The sequence below is a fragment of the Opisthocomus hoazin genome, chromosome 6 (genome assembly GCF_030867145.1).
Source record: "Opisthocomus hoazin isolate bOpiHoa1 chromosome 6, bOpiHoa1.hap1, whole genome shotgun sequence".
NCBI lineage: Eukaryota > Metazoa > Chordata > Aves > Opisthocomiformes > Opisthocomidae > Opisthocomus > Opisthocomus hoazin.
In genome coordinates this window covers 37,653,720-37,670,610 of record NC_134419.1, presented here as the reverse complement: position 1 = coordinate 37,670,610, position 16,891 = coordinate 37,653,720, and positions in this window count along the sequence as shown.

Sequence of the window (16,891 nt, the reverse complement as noted above, 5' to 3'; positions counted from 1 at the left end):
AGAATGAGAGACAAGCAAGCAGTCCCAGTGTCTGTGCCTCTGCGCGAGCAGTGCCATGGGCAAATGAGGCTGAGCAACAGCTTTCCAGGCTAGCCTCTTCTGGCTGACAGCTATCTGCAGACGTTCACATTTTCGGAACGGCGCTGCCAAAGTAGCATAAGAGGCAGCACCAATTTCTCAGGCTACGTTTGAAGTTTGAGGTGGCAAGACAAGCAAGCAGCCCCAGTCTCTGTGCCTCTGTGCAAGCAGTGCCATGGGCAGATGAGGCTGAGCAACAGCTTTCCAGGCTAGCCTCTTCTGGCTGACAGCTATCTGCAGACGTTCACATTTTCGGAACGGCGCTGCCAAAGTAGCATAAGAGGCAGCACCAATTTCTCAGGCTACGTTTGAAGTTTGAGGTGGCAAGACAAGCAAGCAGCCCCAGTCTCTGTGCCTCTGTGCAAGCAGTGCCATGGGCAGATGAGACTGAGCAACAGTTTTCCAGGGTAGCCTCCTCTGGCTGACAGCTATCTGCAAACGTTCGCATTTACAGGTCAGGGCTGCGAAAGTAGCCTAGCAGGTAACCCCATTTCCCAGTTTACGTTTGAAGTTTGATGTGGCAAAACAAGCAAGCAGCCCCAGTCTCTGTGCCTCTGTGCGAGCAGGCCCATGGGCAGATGAGGCAGAGCAACATCTTTCCTGGCTAGCGCTTTCTGGCTGACAGCTATGTGCAGACGTTAGCATTTTCGGAGCACTGATGCGAAAGTGGCGTTGCAGGAAACCTCCGTTTCCCAGGACACGTTTGAAGACTGAGGTGGCAAGACAAGCAAGCAGCCCCAGGCTCTGTGGCTCTGTGCGAGCAGTGCCATGGGCAGATGAGGCTGAGCATCAGGTTTCCAGGCTAGCCTCTTCTGCCTGACAGCTATCTGAAGACGTTCGCATTTTCAAAGCAGGGCTGCCGGTGGGGGCCGGCACGGCCCACCTAACCTACTTTTGAAGTTTGAGGTGGCAAGACAAGCAAGCAGCCCCAGTGTCTGTGCCTCTGTGCTATCAGTGCCATGGGCAGATGAGGCTGAGCAACAGCTTTCCAGGCTAGCCCCTTCTGGCTGACAGCTATCTGCAGACGTTCACGTTTTCAGAGCAGGGCTGTCTAAGAAGCATGGCATGGTACCCTTAAGCTATGGTTGACGTTTGAGAATGAGAGACAAGCAAGCAGTCCCAGTGTCTGTGCCTCTGCGCGAGCAGTGCCATGGGCAAATGAGGCTGAGCAACAGCTTTCCAGGCTAGCCTCTTCTGGCTGACAGCTATCTGCAGACGTTCACATTTTCGGAACGGCGCTGCCAAAGTAGCATAAGAGGCAGCACCAATTTCTCAGGCTACGTTTGAAGTTTGAGGTGGCAAGACAAGCAAGCAGCCCCAGTCTCTGTGCCTCTGTGCAAGCAGTGCCATGGGCAGATGAGGCTGAGCAACAGCTTTCCAGGCTAGCCTCTTCTGGCTGACAGCTATCTGCAGACGTTCACATTTTCGGAACGGCGCTGCCAAAGTAGCATAAGAGGCAGCACCAATTTCTCAGGCTACGTTTGAAGTTTGAGGTGGCAAGACAAGCAAGCAGCCCCAGTCTCTGTGCCTCTGTGCAAGCAGTGCCATGGGCAGATGAGACTGAGCAACAGTTTTCCAGGGTAGCCTCCTCTGGCTGACAGCTATCTGCAAACGTTCGCATTTACAGGTCAGGGCTGCGAAAGTAGCCTAGCAGGTAACCCCATTTCCCAGTTTACGTTTGAAGTTTGATGTGGCAAAACAAGCAAGCAGCCCCAGTCTCTGTGCCTCTGTGCGAGCAGGCCCATGGGCAGATGAGGCAGAGCAACATCTTTCCTGGCTAGCGCTTTCTGGCTGACAGCTATGTGCAGACGTTAGCATTTTCGGAGCACTGATGCGAAAGTGGCGTTGCAGGAAACCTCCGTTTCCCAGGACACGTTTGAAGACTGAGGTGGCAAGACAAGCAAGCAGCCCCAGGCTCTGTGGCTCTGTGCGAGCAGTGCCATGGGCAGATGAGGCTGAGCATCAGGTTTCCAGGCTAGCCTCTTCTGCCTGACAGCTATCTGAAGACGTTCGCATTTTCAAAGCAGGGCTGCCGGTGGGGGCCGGCACGGCCCACCTAACCTACTTTTGAAGTTTGAGGTGGCAAGACAAGCAAGCAGCCCCAGTGTCTGTGCCTCTGTGCTATCAGTGCCATGGGCAGATGAGGCTGAGCAACAGCTTTCCAGGCTAGCCCCTTCTGGCTGACAGCTATCTGCAGACGTTCACGTTTTCAGAGCAGGGCTGTCTAAGAAGCATGGCATGGTACCCTTAAGCTATGGTTGACGTTTGAGAATGAGAGACAAGCAAGCAGTCCCAGTGTCTGTGCCTCTGCGCGAGCAGTGCCATGGGCAAATGAGGCTGAGCAACAGCTTTCCAGGCTAGCCTCTTCTGGCTGACAGCTATCTGCAGACGTTCACATTTTCGGAACGGCGCTGCCAAAGTAGCATAAGAGGCAGCACCAATTTCTCAGGCTACGTTTGAAGTTTGAGGTGGCAAGACAAGCAAGCAGCCCCAGTCTCTGTGCCTCTGTGCAAGCAGTGCCATGGGCAGATGAGGCTGAGCAACAGCTTTCCAGGCTAGCCTCTTGTGGCTGACAGCTATCTGCAGACGTTCACATTTTCGGAACGGCGCTGCCAAAGTAGCATAAGAGGCAGCACCAATTTCTCAGGCTACGTTTGAAGTTTGAGGTGGCAAGACAAGCAAGCAGCCCCAGTCTCTGTGCCTCTGTGCAAGCAGTGCCATGGGCAGATGAGACTGAGCAACAGTTTTCCAGGGTAGCCTCCTCTGGCTGACAGCTATCTGCAAACGTTCGCATTTACAGGTCAGGGCTGCGAAAGTAGCCTAGCAGGTAACCCCATTTCCCAGTTTACCTTTGAAGTTTGATGTGGCAAAACAAGCAAGCAGCCCCAGTCTCTGTGCCTCTGTGTGAACAGGGCCATGGGCAGATGAGGCAGAGCAACATCTTTCCTGGCTAGCGCTTTCTGGCTGACAGCTATCTGCAGACGTTCGCATTTTCGGAGCACTGATGCGAATGTGGTGTTGCATGAAACCTCCGTTTCCCAGGATACGTTTGAAGACTAAGGTGGCAAGACAAGCAAGCAGCCCCAGGCTCTGTGGCTCTGTGCGAGCAGTGCCATGGGCAGATGAGGCTGAGCATCAGCTTTCCAGGCTAGCCTCTTCTGGCTGACAGCTATCTACAGACGTTCGCATTTTCGGAGCAGGACTGCCAAAATAGCCTAGCAGGCACACACCTTTTCTCAGGCTACGTTTCAAGTGTGAGGTGGCAAGACAAGCAAGCAGCCCCGGTCTCTGTGTCTCTGTGCGAGCAGTGCCATGGGCAGATGAGGCTGAGCAACAGCTTTCCAGGCTAGCCCCTTCTGGCTGACAGCTATCTGCAGACGTTCACGTTTTCGGAGCAGGGCTGTCTAAGAAGCATGGCATGGTACCCTTAAGCTATGGTTGACGTTTGAGAATGAGAGACAAGCAAGCAGCCCCAGTGTCTGTGCCTCTGCGCGAGCAGTGCCATGGGCAAATGAGGCTGAGCAACAGCTTTCCAGGCTAGCCTCTTCTGGCTGACAGCTATCTGGAAATGTTCGTATTTTTGAAGCAGGGCAGCGAAAATAGCCTAGCAGGCACACCCCCTTTCCCAGGATACGTTTGAAGTTTGAGGTGGCAAGACAAGCAAGCAGCCCCAGTGTCTGTGCCTCTGTGCAAGCAGTGCCATGGGCAGATGAGGCTGAGCAACAGCTTTCCAGGCTAGCCCCTTCTGGCTGACAGCTATCTGGAAATGTTCGTATGTTTGGAGCAGGGCAGCGAAAATAGCCTAGCAGGCACACCCCCTTTCCCAGGATACGTTTGAAGTTTGAGGTGGCAAGACAAGCAAGCAGCCCCAGTGTCTGTGCCTCTGCGCGAGCAGTGCCATGGGCAGATGAGGCTGAGTAACAGCTTTCCAGGCTAGCCCCTTCTGGCTGCCAGCTATTTGCAGACGTTCGCATTTTGGGAGCAGGGCTGCCGGTGGGGGCCGGCACGGCCCACCTAAGCTACTTTTGAAGTTTGAGGTGGCAAGACAAGCAAGCAGCCCCAGTGTCTGTGCCTCTGTGCTATCAGTGCCATGGGCAGATGAGGCTGAGCAACAGCTTTCCAGGCTAGCGCTTTCTGGCTGACAGCTATCTGCAGACATTCGCATTTTCGGAGCACTGATGCGAATGTGGTGTTGCATGAAACCTCCGTTTCCCAGGATACGTTTGAAGACTAGAGGTGGCAAGACAAGCAAGCAGCCCCAGTCTCTGTGCCTCTGTGCGAGCAGTGCCATGGGCAGATGAGACTGAGCAACAGTTTTCCAGGGTAGCCTCTTCTGGCTGACAGCCATCTGCAGACGTTCGCATTTACAGGTCAGGGCTGCGAAAGTAGCCTAGCAGGTAACCCCATTTCCCAGTTTACGTTTGAAGTTCGATGTGGCAAAACAAGCAAGCAGCCCCAGTCTCTGTGCCTCTGTGCGAGCAGGCCCATGGGCAGATGAGGCAGAGCAACATCTTTCCTGGCTAGCGCTTTCTGGCTGACAGCTATGTGCAGACGTTAGCATTTTCGGAGCACTGATGCGAAAGTGGCGTTGCAGGAAACCTCCGTTTCCCAGGACACGTTTGAAGACTGAGGTGGCAAGACAAGCAAGAAGCCCCAGGCTCTGTGGCTCTGTGCGAGCAGTGCCATGGGCAGATGAGGCTGAGCATCAGGTTTCCAGGCTAGCCCCTTCTGGCTGACAGCTATCTGAAGACGTTCGCATTTTCGGAGCAGGGCTGCCGGTGGGGGCCGGCACGGCCCACCTAAGCTACTTTTGAAGTTTGAGGTGGCAAGACAAGCAAGCAGCCCCAGTGTCTGTGCCTCTGTGCTATCAGTGCCATGGGCAGATGAGGCTGAGCAACAGCTTTCCAGGCTAGCCCCTTCTGGCTGACAGCTATCTGCAGACGTTCACGTTTTCAGAGCAGGGCTGTCTAAGAAGCATGGCATGGTACCCTTAAGCTATGGTTGACGTTTGAGAATGAGAGACAAGCAAGCAGCCCCAGTGTCTGTGCCTCTGCGCGAGCAGTGCCATGGGCAAATGAGGCTGAGCAACAGCTTTCCAGGCTAGCCTCTTCTGGCTGACAGCTATCTGCAGACGTTCACATTTTCGGAACGGCGCTGCCAAAGTAGCATAAGAGGCAGCACCAATTTCTCAGGATACTTTTGAAGTTTGAGGTGGCAAGACAAGCAAGCAGCCCCAGTCTCTGTGCCTCTTTGCAAGTAGTGCCATGGGCAGATGAGGTTGAGCAACAGCTTTCCAGGCTAGCCTCTTCTGGCTGACAGCTATCTGCAGACGTTCGCATTTTCGGAGCAGGGCGGCAAAAGTAGCCCAGCAGGCAGCATCCCTTTCCAAGGTTACGTTTGAAGTCTGAGGTGGCAAGACAAGCAAGCAGTCCCAGTGTCTGTGCATCTGTGCGAGCAGTGCCCTGGGCAGAGGAGGCTCAGCAACAGCTTTCCAGGCTAGCCCCTTCTGGCTGACAGCTATCTGCAGACGTTCGCATTTTCAGAGAAGGGCTGCCGGTGGGGGCCGGCAGGGCCCACCTATGATACTTTTGAACTTTGAGGTGGCAAGACAAGCAAGCAGCCCCAGTCTCTGTGCCTCTGTGCGAGCAGTGCCATGGGCAGATGAGACTGAGCAACAGTTTTCCAGGGTAGCCTCTTCTGGCTGACAGCCATCTGCAGACGTTCGCATTTACAGGTCAGGGCTGCGAAAGTAGCCTAGCAGGTAACCCCATTTCCCAGTTTACGTTTGAAGTTTGATGTGGCAAAACAAGCAAGCAGCCCCAGTCTCTATGCCTCTGTGCGAGCAGGCCCATGGGCAGATGAGGCAGAGCAACATCTTTCCTGGCTAGCGCTTTCTGGCTGACAGCTATGTGCAGACGTTCGCATTTTCGGAGCACTGATGTGAATGTGGCGTTGCAGGAAAACTCCGTTTCCCAGGACACGTTTGAAGACTGAGGTGGCAAGACAAGCAAGCAGCCCCAGTCTCTGTGGCTCTGTGCGAGCAGTGCCATGGGCAGATGAGGCTGAGCATCAGGTTTCCAGGCTAGCCCCTTCTGGCTGACAGCTATCTGAAGACGTTCGCATTTTCGGAGCAGGGCTGCCGGTGGGGGCCGGCACGGCCCACCTAACTTACTTTTGAAGTTTGAGGTGGAAAGACAAGCAAGCAGCCCCAGTGTCTGTGCCTCTGTGCTATCAGTGCCATGGGCAGATGAGGCTGAGCAACAGCTTTCCAGGCTAGCCCCTTCTGGCTGACAGCTATCTGCAGACGTTCACGTTTTCAGAGCAGGGCTGTCTAAGAAGCATGGCATGGTACCCTTAAGCTATGGTTGACGTTTGAGAATGAGAGACAAGCAAGCAGCCCCAGTGTCTGTGCCTCTGCGCGAGCAGTGCCATGGGCAAATGAGGCTGAGCAACAGCTTTCCAGGCTAGCCTCTTCTGGCTGACAGCTATCTGCAGACGTTCACATTTTCGGAACGGCGCTGCCAAAGTAGCATAAGAGGCAGCACCAATTTCTCAGGCTACGTTTGAAGTTTGAGGTGGCAAGACAAGCAAGCAGCCCCAGTCTCTGTGCCTCTGTGCAAGCAGTGCCATGGGCAGATGAGGCTGAGCAACAGCTTTCCAGGCTAGCCTCTTCTGGCTGACAGCTATCTGCAGACGTTCACATTTTCGGAACGGCGCTGCCAAAGTAGCATAAGAGGCAGCACCAATTTCTCAGGCTACGTTTGAAGTTTGAGGTGGCAAGACAAGCAAGCAGCCCCAGTCTCTGTGCCTCTGTGCGAGCAGTGCCATGGGCAGATGAGACTGAGCAACAGTTTTCCAGGGTAGCCTCCTCTGGCTGACAGCTATCTGCAAACGTTCGCATTTACAGGTCAGGGCTGCGAAAGTAGCCTAGCAGGTTACCCTATTTCCCAGTTTACGTTTGAAGTTTGATGTGGCAAAACAAGCAAGCAGCCCCAGTCTCTGTGCCCCTGTGTGAGCAGGCCCATGGGCAGATGAGGCAGAGCAACATCTTTCCAGGCTAGCGCTTTCTGGCTGACAGCTATCTGCAGACGTTCGCATTTTCGGAGCACTGATGCGAATGTGGTGTTGCATGAAAACTCCGTTTCCCAGGATACGTTTGAAGACTGAGGTGGCAAGACAAGCAAGCAGCCCCAGTGTCTGTGCCTCTGTGCAAGCAGTGCCATGGGCAGATGAGGCTGAGCAACAGCTTTCCAGGCTAGCCCCTTCTGGCTGACAGCTATCTGGAAATGTTCGTATGTTTGGAGCAGGGCAGCGAAAATAGCCTAGCAGGCACACCCCCTTTCCCAGGATACGTTTGAAGTTTGAGGTGGCAAGACAAGCAAGCAGCCCCAGTCTCTGTGCCTCTGCGCGAGCAGTGCCATGGGCAGATGAGGCTGAGTAACAGCTTTCCAGGCTAGCCCCTTCTGGCTGCCAGCTATTTGCAGACGTTCGCATTTTGGGAGCAGGGCTGCCGGTGGGGGCCGGCACGGCCCACCTAAGCTACTTTTGAAGTTTGAGGTGGCAAGACAAGCAAGCAGCCCCAGTGTCTGTGCCTCTGTGCTATCAGTGCCATGGGCAGATGAGGCTGAGCAACAGCTTTCCAGGCTAGCCCCTTCTGGGTGACATCAATTTGCAGACGTTCGCATTTTCGGAGCAGGGCTGCCAAACTAGACTAGCAGGTACCCCCCTTTCTCAGGCTACGTCTGAAGGCTGAGGTGGGAAGACAAGTAAGCAGCCCCAGTCTCTGTGCCTCTGTGCGAGCAGTGCCATGGGCAGATGAGGCTGAGCAACAGCTTTCCAGGCTAGCCCCTTCTGGCTGACAGCCATCTGCAGACGTTCGCATTTACAGGTCAGGGCTGCGAAAGTAGCCTAGCTCGTACCCCCCATTTCCCAGTTTACGTTTGAAGTTTGATGTGGCAAAACAAGCAAGCAGCCCCAGTCTCTGTGCCTCTGTGTGAGCATGGCCATGGGCAGATGAGGCAGAGCAACATCTTTCCAGGCTAGCGCTCTCTGGCTGACAGCTATCTGCAGACATTCGCATTTTCGGAGCACTGATGCAAAAGTGGCGTTGCAGGAAAACTCCGTTTCCCAGGACACGTTTGAAGACTGAGATGGCAAGACAAGCAAGCAGCCCCAGGCTCTGTGGCTCTGTGCGAGCAGTGCCATGGGCAGATGAGGCTGAGCATCAGGTTTCCAGGCTAGCCCCTTCTGGCTGACAGCTATCTGAAGACGTTCGCATTTTCGGAGCAGGGCTGCCGGTGGGGGCCGGCACGGCCAACCTAACCTACTTTTTAAGTTTGAGGTGGCAAGACAAGCAAGCAGCCCCAGTGTCTGTGCCTCTGCGCGAGCAGTGCCATGGGCAAATGAGGCTGAGCAACAGCTTTCCAGGCTAGCCTCTTCTGGCTGACAGCTATCTGCAGACGTTCACATTTTCGGAACGGCGCTGCCAAAGTAGCATAAGAGGCAGCACCAATTTCTCAGGCTACGTTTGAAGTTTGAGGTGGCAAGACAAGCAAGCAGCCCCAGTCTCTGTGCCTCTGTGCGAGCAGTGCCATGGGCAGATGAGACTGAGCAACAGTTTTCCAGGGTAGCCTCCTCTGGCTGACAGCTATCTGCAAACGTTCGCATTTACAGGTCAGGGCTGCGAAAGTAGCCTAGCAGGTTACCCTATTTCCCAGTTTACGTTTGAAGTTTGATGTGGCAAAACAAGCAAGCATACCCAGTCTCTGTGCCCCTGTGTGAGCAGGCCCATGGGCAGATGAGGCAGAGCAACATCTTTCCTGGCTAGCGCTTTCTGGCTGACAGCTATCTGCAGACGTTCGCATTTTCGGAGCACTGATGCGAATGTGGTGTTGCATGAAAACTCCGTTTCCCAGGATACGTTTGAAGACTAAGGTGGCAAGACAAGCAAGCAGCCCCAGGCTCTGTGGCTCTGTGCGAGCAGTGCCATGGGCAGATGAGGCTGAGCAACAGCTTTCCAGGCTAGCCTCTTCTGCCTGACAGCTATCTACAGACGTTCGCATTTTCGGAGCAGGACTGCCAAAATAGCCTAGCAGGCACACACCTTTTCTCAGGCTACGTTTCAAGTTTGAGGTGGCAAGACAAGCAAGCAGCCCCGGTCTCTGTGGCTCTGTGCGAGCAGTGCCATGGGCAGATGAGACTGAGCAACAGTTTTCCAGGGTAGCCTCCTCTGGCTGACAGCTATCTGCAAACGTTCGCATTTACAGGTCAGGGCTGCGAAAGTAGCCTAGCAGGTAACCCTATTTCCCAGTTTACGTTTGAAGTTTGATGTGGCAAAACAAGCAAGCAGCCCCAGTCTCTGTGCCTCTGTGTGAACAGGGCCATGGGCAGATGAGGCAGAGCAACATCTTTCCTGGCTAGCGCTTTCTGGCTGACAGCTATCTGCAGACGTTCACGTTTTCGGAGCAGGGCTGTCTAAGAAGCATGGCATGGTACCCTTAAGCTATGGTTGACGTTTGAGAATGAGAGACAAGCAAGCAGCCCCAGTGTCTGTGCCTCTGCGCGAGCAGTGCCATGGGCAAATGAGGCTGAGCAACAGCTTTCCAGGCTAGCCTCTTCTGGCTGACAGCTATCTGGAAATGTTCGTTTTTTTGAAGCAGGGCAGCGAAAATAGCCTAGCAGGCACACCCCATTTCCCAGGATACGTTTGAAGTTTGAGGTGGCAAGACAAGCAAGCAGCCCCAGTGTCTGTGCCTCTGCGCGAGCAGTGCCATGGGCAGATGAGGCTGAGTAACAGCTTTCCAGGCTAGCCCCTTCTGGCTGCCAGCTATTTGCAGACGTTCGCATTTTGGGAGCAGGGCTGCCGGTGGGGGCCGGCACGGCCCACCTAAGCTACTTTTGAAGTTTGAGGTGGCAAGACAAGCAAGCAGCCCCAGTCTCTGTGCCTCTGTGCTATCAGTGCCATGGGCAGATGAGGCTGAGCAACAGCTTTCCAGGCTAGCCCCTTCTGGGTGACATCAATTTGCAGACGTTCGCATTTTCGGAGCAGGGCTGCCAAACTAGACTAGCAGGTACCCCCCTTTCTCAGGCTACGTCTGAAGGCTGAGGTGGGAAGACAAGTAAGCAGCCCCAGTCTCTGTGCCTCTGTGCGAGCAGTGCCATGGGCAGATGAGGCTGAGCAACAGCTTTCCAGGCTAGCCCCTTCTGGCTGACAGCCATCTGCAGACGTTCGCATTTACAGGTCAGGGCTGCGAAAGTAGCCTAGCTCGTACCCCCCATTTCCCAGTTTACCTTTGAAGTTTGATGTGGCAAAACAAGCAAGCAGCCCCAGTCTCTGTGCCTCTGTGTGAGCATGGCCATGGGCAGATGAGGCAGAGCAACATCTTTCCAGGCTAGCGCTCTCTGCCTGACAGCTATCTGTAGACATTCGCATTTTCGGAGCACTGATGCGAAAGTGGCGTTGCAGGAAAACTCCGTTTCCCAGGACACGTTTGAAGACTGAGATGGCAAGACAAGCAAGCAGCCCCAGGCTCTGTGGCTCTGTGCGAGCAGTGCCATGGGCAGATGAGGCTGAGCATCAGGTTTCCAGGCTAGCCCCTTCTGGCTGACAGCTATCTGAAGACGTTCGCATTTTCGGAGCAGGGCTGCCGGTGGGGGCCGGCACGGCCAACCTAACCTACTTTTTAAGTTTGAGGTGGCAAGACAAGCAAGCAGCCCCAGTGTCTGTGCCTCTGTGCTATCAGTGCCATGGGCAGATGAGGCTGAGCAACAGCTTTCCAGGCTAGCCCCTTCTGGCTGACAGCTATCTGCAGACGTTCACGTTTTCAGAGCAGGGCTGTCTAAGAAGCATGGCATGGTACCCTTAAGCTATGGTTGACGTTTGAGAATGAGAGACAAGCAAGCAGCCCCAGTGTCTGTGCCTCTGCGCGAGCAGTGCCATGGGCAAATGAGGCTGAGCAACAGCTTTCCAGGCTAGCCTCTTCTGGCTGACAGCTATCTGCAGACGTTCACATTTTCGGAACGGCGCTGCCAAAGTAGCATAAGAGGCAGCACCAATTTCTCAGGCTACGTTTGAAGTTTGAGGTGGCAAGACAAGCAAGCAGCCCCAGTCTCTGTGCCTCTGTGCAAGCAGTGCCATGGGCAGATGAGGCTGAGCAACAGCTTTCCAGGCTAGCCCCTTCTGGCTGACAGCTATCTGGAAATGTTCGTTTTTTTGGAGCAGGGCAGCGAAAATAGCCTAGCAGGCACACCCCCTTTCCCAGGCTACGTTTGAAGTTTGAGGTGGCAAGACAAGCAAGCAGCCCCAGTCTCTGTGCCTCTGCGCGAGCAGTGCCATGGGCAGATGAGGCTGAGCAACAGCTTTCCAGGCTAGTCCCTTCTGGCTGACAGCTATCTGCAGACGTTCGCATTTTCGGAGCAGGGCTGCCAAACTAGACTAGCAGGTACCCCCCCTTTCTCAGGCTACGTCTGAAGGTTGAGGTGGGAAGACAATTAAGCAGCCCCAGTCTCTGTGCCTCTGTGCGAGCAGTGCCATGGGCAGATGAGGCTGAGCAACAGCTTTCCAGGCTAGCCCCTTCTGGCTGACAGCCATCTGCAGACGTTCGCATTTTCGGAGCAGGGCTGCCAAACTAGACTAGCAGGTACCCCCCTTTCTCAGGCTACGTGTGAAGGTTGAGGTGGGAAGACAAGTAAGCAGCCCCAGTGTCTGTGCCTCTGTGCGAGCAGTGCCATGGGCAGATGAGGCAGAGCAACAGCTTTCCAGGCTAGCCCCTTCTGGCTGACAGCCATCTGCAGACGTTCGCATTTACAGGTCAGGGCTGCGAAAGTAGCCTAGCACGTACCCCCCTTTTCCCAGTTTACCTTTGAAGTTCGATGTGGCAAAACAAGCAAGCAGCCCCAGTCTCTGTGCCTCTGTGTGAGCAGGGCCATGGGCAGATGAGGCAGAGCAACATCTTTCCTGGCTAGCGCTTTCTGGCTGACAGCTATCTGCAGACGTTCGCATTTTCGGAGCACTGATGCGAATGTAGTGTTGCATGAAACCTCCGTTTCCCAGGATACGTTTGAAGACTGAGGTGGCAAGACAAGCAAGCAGCCCCAGGCTCTGTGGCTCTGTGCGAGCAGTGCCATGGGCAGATGAGGCTGAGCATCAGCTTTCCAGGCTAGCCTCTTCTGGCTGACAGCTATCTGCAGACGTTCACGTTTTCAGAGCAGGGCTGTCTAAGAAGCATGGCATGGTACCCTTAAGCTATGGTTGACGTTTGAGAATGAGAGACAAGCAAGCAGCCCCAGTGTCTGTGCCTCTGCGCGAGCAGTGCCATGGGCAAATGAGGCTGAGCAACAGCTTTCCAGGCTAGCCTCTTCTGGCTGACAGCTATCTGCAGACGTTCGCATTTTCGGAGAAGGGCGGCAAAAGTAGCCCTGCAGGCAGCATCCCTTTCCAAGGTTACGTTTGAAGTCTGAGGTGGCAAGACAAGCAAGCAGTCCCAGTGTCTGTGCCTCTGTGCGAGCAGTGCCCTGGGCAGAGGAGGCTCAGCAACAGCTTTCCAGGCTAGCCCCTTCTGGCTGACAGCTATCTGCAGACGTTCGCATTTTCAGAGAAGGGCTGCCGGTGGGGGCCGGCACGGCCCACCTATGATACTTTTGAACTTTGAGGTGGCAATTCAAGCAAACAGCCCCAGTCTCTGTGCCTCTGTGCGAGCAGTGCCATGGGCAGATGAGACTGAGCAACAGTTTTCCAGGGTAGCCTCTTCTGGCTGACAGCCATCTGCAGACGTTCGCATTTACAGGTCAGGGCTGCGAAAGTAGCCTAGCAGGTAACCCCATTTCCCAGTTTACGTTTGAAGTTTGATGTGACAAAACAAGCAAGCAGCCCCAGTCTCTGTGCCTCTGTGCGAGCAGTGCCATGGGCAAATGAGGCTGAGCAACATCTTTCCTGGCTAGCGCTTTCTGGCTGACAGCTATCTGGAAATGTTCGTATTTTTGAAGCAGGGCAGCGAAAATAGCCTAGCAGGCACACCCCCTTTCCCAGGATACGTTTGAAGTTTGAGGTGGCAAGACAAGCAAGCAGCCCCAGTGTCTGTGCCTCTGCGCGAGCAGTGCCATGGGCAGATGAGGCTGAGTAACAGCTTTCCAGGCTAGCCCCTTCTGGCTGCCAGCTATTTGCAGACGTTCGCATTTTGGGAGCAGGGCTGCCGGTGGGGGCCGGCACGGCCCACCTAAGCTACTTTTGAAGTTTGAGGTGGCAAGACAAGCAAGCAGCCCCAGTGTCTGTGCCTCTGTGCTATCAGTGCCATGGGCAGATGAGGCTGAGCAACAGCTTTCCAGGCTAGCCCCTTCTGGGTGACATCAATTTGCAGACGTTCGCATTTTCGGAGCAGGGCTGCCAAACTAGACTAGCAGGTACCCCCCTTTCTCAGGCTACGTCTGAAGGCTGAGGTGGGAAGACAAGTAAGCAGCCCCAGTCTCTGTGCCTCTGTGCGAGCAGTGCCATGGGCAGATGAGGCTGAGCAACAGCTTTCCAGGCTAGCCCCTTCTGGCTGACAGCCATCTGCAGACGTTCGCATTTACAGGTCAGGGCTGCGAAAGTAGCCTAGCTCGTACCCCCCATTTCCCAGTTTACGTTTGAAGTTTGATGTGGCAAAACAAGCAAGCAGCCCCAGTCTCTGTGCCTCTGTGTGAGCATGGCCATGGGCAGATGAGGCAGAGCAACATCTTTCCAGGCTAGCGCTCTCTGGCTGACAGCTATCTGCAGACATTCGCATTTTCGGAGCACTGATGCGAAAGTGGCGTTGCAGGAAAACTCCGTTTCCCAGGACACGTTTGAAGACTGAGATGGCAAGACAAGCAAGCAGCCCCAGGCTCTGTGGCTCTGTGCGAGCAGTGCCATGGGCAGATGAGGCTGAGCATCAGGTTTCCAGGCTAGCCCCTTCTGGCTGACAGCTATCTGAAGACGTTCGCATTTTCGGAGCAGGGCTGCCGGTGGGGGCCGGCACGGCCCACCTAACCTACTTTTTAAGTTTGAGGTGGCAAGACAAGCAAGCAGCCCCAGTGTCTGTGCCTCTGTGCTATCAGTGCCATGGGCAGATGAGGCTGAGCAACAGCTTTCCAGGCTAGCCCCTTCTGGCTGACAGCTATCTGCAGACGTTCACGTTTTCAGAGCAGGGCTGTCTAAGAAGCATGGCATGGTACCCTTAAGCTATGGTTGACGTTTGAGAATGAGAGACAAGCAAGCAGCCCCAGTGTCTGTGCCTCTGCGCGAGCAGTGCCATGGGCAAATGAGGCTGAGCAACAGCTTTCCAGGCTAGCCTCTTCTGGCTGACAGCTATCTGCAGACGTTCACATTTTCGGAACGGCGCTGCCAAAGTAGCATAAGAGGCAGCACCAATTTCTCAGGCTACGTTTGAAGTTTGAGGTGGCAAGACAAGCAAGCAGCCCCAGTCTCTGTGCCTCTGTGCAAGCAGTGCCATGGGCAGATGAGGCTGAGCAACAGCTTTCCAGGCTAGCCCCTTCTCGCTGACAGCCATCTGCAGACGTTCGCATTTTCGGAGCAGGGCTGCCAAACTAGACTAGCAGGTACCCCCCTTTCTCAGGCTACGTCTGAAGGTTGAGGTGGGAAGACAAGTAAGCAGCCCCAGTCTCTGTGCCTCTGTGCGAGCAGTGCCATGGGCAGATGAGGCAGAGCAACAGCTTTCCAGGCTAGCCCCTTCTGGCTGACAGCCATCTGCAGACGTTCGCATTTACAGGTCAGGGCTGCGAAAGTAGCCTAGCACGTACCCCCCTTTTCCCAGTTTACCTTTGAAGTTCGATGTGGCAAAACAAGCAAGCAGCCCCAGTCTCTGTGCCTCTGTGTGAGCAGGGCCATGGGCAGATGAGGCAGAGCAACATCTTTCCTGGCTAGCGCTTTCTGGCTGACAGCTATCTGCAGACGTTCGCATTTTCGGAGCACTGATGCGAATGTGGTGTTGCATGAAACCTCCGTTTCCCAGGATACGTTTGAAGACTGAGGTGGCAAGACAAGCAAGCAGCCCCAGGCTCTGTGGCTCTGTGCGAGCAGTGCCATGGGCAGATGAGGCTGAGCATCAGCTTTCCAGGCTAGCCTCTTCTGGCTGACAGCTATCTGCAGACGTTCACGTTTTCAGAGCAGGGCTGTCTAAGAAGCATGGCATGGTACCCTTAAGCTATGGTTGACGTTTGAGAATGAGAGACAAGCAAGCAGCCCCAGTGTCTGTGCCTCTGCGCGAGCAGTGCCATGGGCAAATGAGGCTGAGCAACAGCTTTCCAGGCTAGCCTCTTCTGGCTGACAGCTATCTGCAGACGTTCGCATTTTCGGAGCAGGGCGGCAAAAGTAGCCCTGCAGGCAGCATCCCTTTCCAAGGTTACGTTTGAAGTTTGAGGTGGCAAGACAAGCAAGCAGTCCCAGTGTCTGTGTCTCTGTGCGAGCAGTGCCCTGGGCAGAGGAGGCTCAGCAACAGCTTTCCAGGCTAGCCCCTTCTGGCTGACAGCTATCTGCAGACGTTCGCATTTTCAGAGAAGGGCTGCCGGTGGGGGCCGGCACGGCCCACCTATGATACTTTTGAACTTTGAGGTGGCAATTCAAGCAAACAGCCCCAGTCTCTGTGCCTCTGTGCGAGCAGTGCCATGGGCAGATGAGACTGAGCAACAGTTTTCCAGGGTAGCCTCTTCTGGCTGACAGCCATCTGCAGACGTTCGCATTTACAGGTCAGGGCTGCGAAAGTAGCCTAGCAGGTAACCCCATTTCCCAGTTTACGTTTGAAGTTTGATGTGGCAAAACAAGCAAGCAGCCCCAGTCTCTGTGCCTCTGTGCGAGCAGGCCCATGGGCAGATGAGGCAGAGCAACATCTTTCCTGGCTAGCGCTTTCTGGCTGACAGCTATGTGCAGACGTTAGCATTTTCGGAGCACTGATGAGAAAGTGGCGTTGCGGGAAACCTCCGTTTCCCAGGACACGTTTGAAGACTGAGGTGGCAAGACAAGCAAGAAGCCCCAGGCTCTGTGGCTCTGTGCGAGCAGTGCCATGGGCAGATGAGGCTGAGCATCAGGTTTCCAGGCTAGCCCCTTCTGGCTGACAGCTATCTGAAGACGTTCGCATTTTCGGAGCAGGGCTGCCGGTGGGGGCCGGCACGGCCCACCTAAGCTACTTTTGAAGTTTGAGGTGGCAAGACAAGCAAGCAGCCCCAGTGTCTGTGCCTCTGTGCTATCAGTGCCATGGGCAGATGAGGCTGAGCAACAGCTTTCCAGGCTAGCCCCTTCTGGCTGACAGCTATCTGCAGACGTTCACGTTTTCAGAGCAGGGCTGTCTAAGAAGCATGGCATGGTACCCTTAAGCTATGGTTGACGTTTGAGAATGAGAGACAAGCAAGCAGCCCCAGTGTCTGTGCCTCTGCGCGAGCAGTGCCATGGGCAAATGAGGCTGAGCAACAGCTTTCCAGGCTAGCCTCTTCTGGCTGACAGCTATCTGCAGACGTTCACATTTTCGGAACGGCGCTGCCAAAGTAGCATAAGAGGCAGCACCAATTTCTCAGGCTACTTTTGAAGTTTGAGGTGGCAAGACAAGCAAGCAGCCCCAGTCTCTGTGCCTCTGTGCAAGCAGTGCCATGGGCAGATGAGGTTGAGCAACAGCTTTCCAGGCTAGCCTCTTGTGGCTGACAGCTATCTGCAGACGTTCGCATTTTCGGAGCAGGGCGGCAAAAGTAGCCCAGCAGGCAGCATCCCTTTCCAAGGTTACGTTTGAAGTCTGAGGTGGCAAGACAAGCAAGCAGTCCCAGTGTCTGTGCCTCTGTGCGAGCAGTGCCCTGG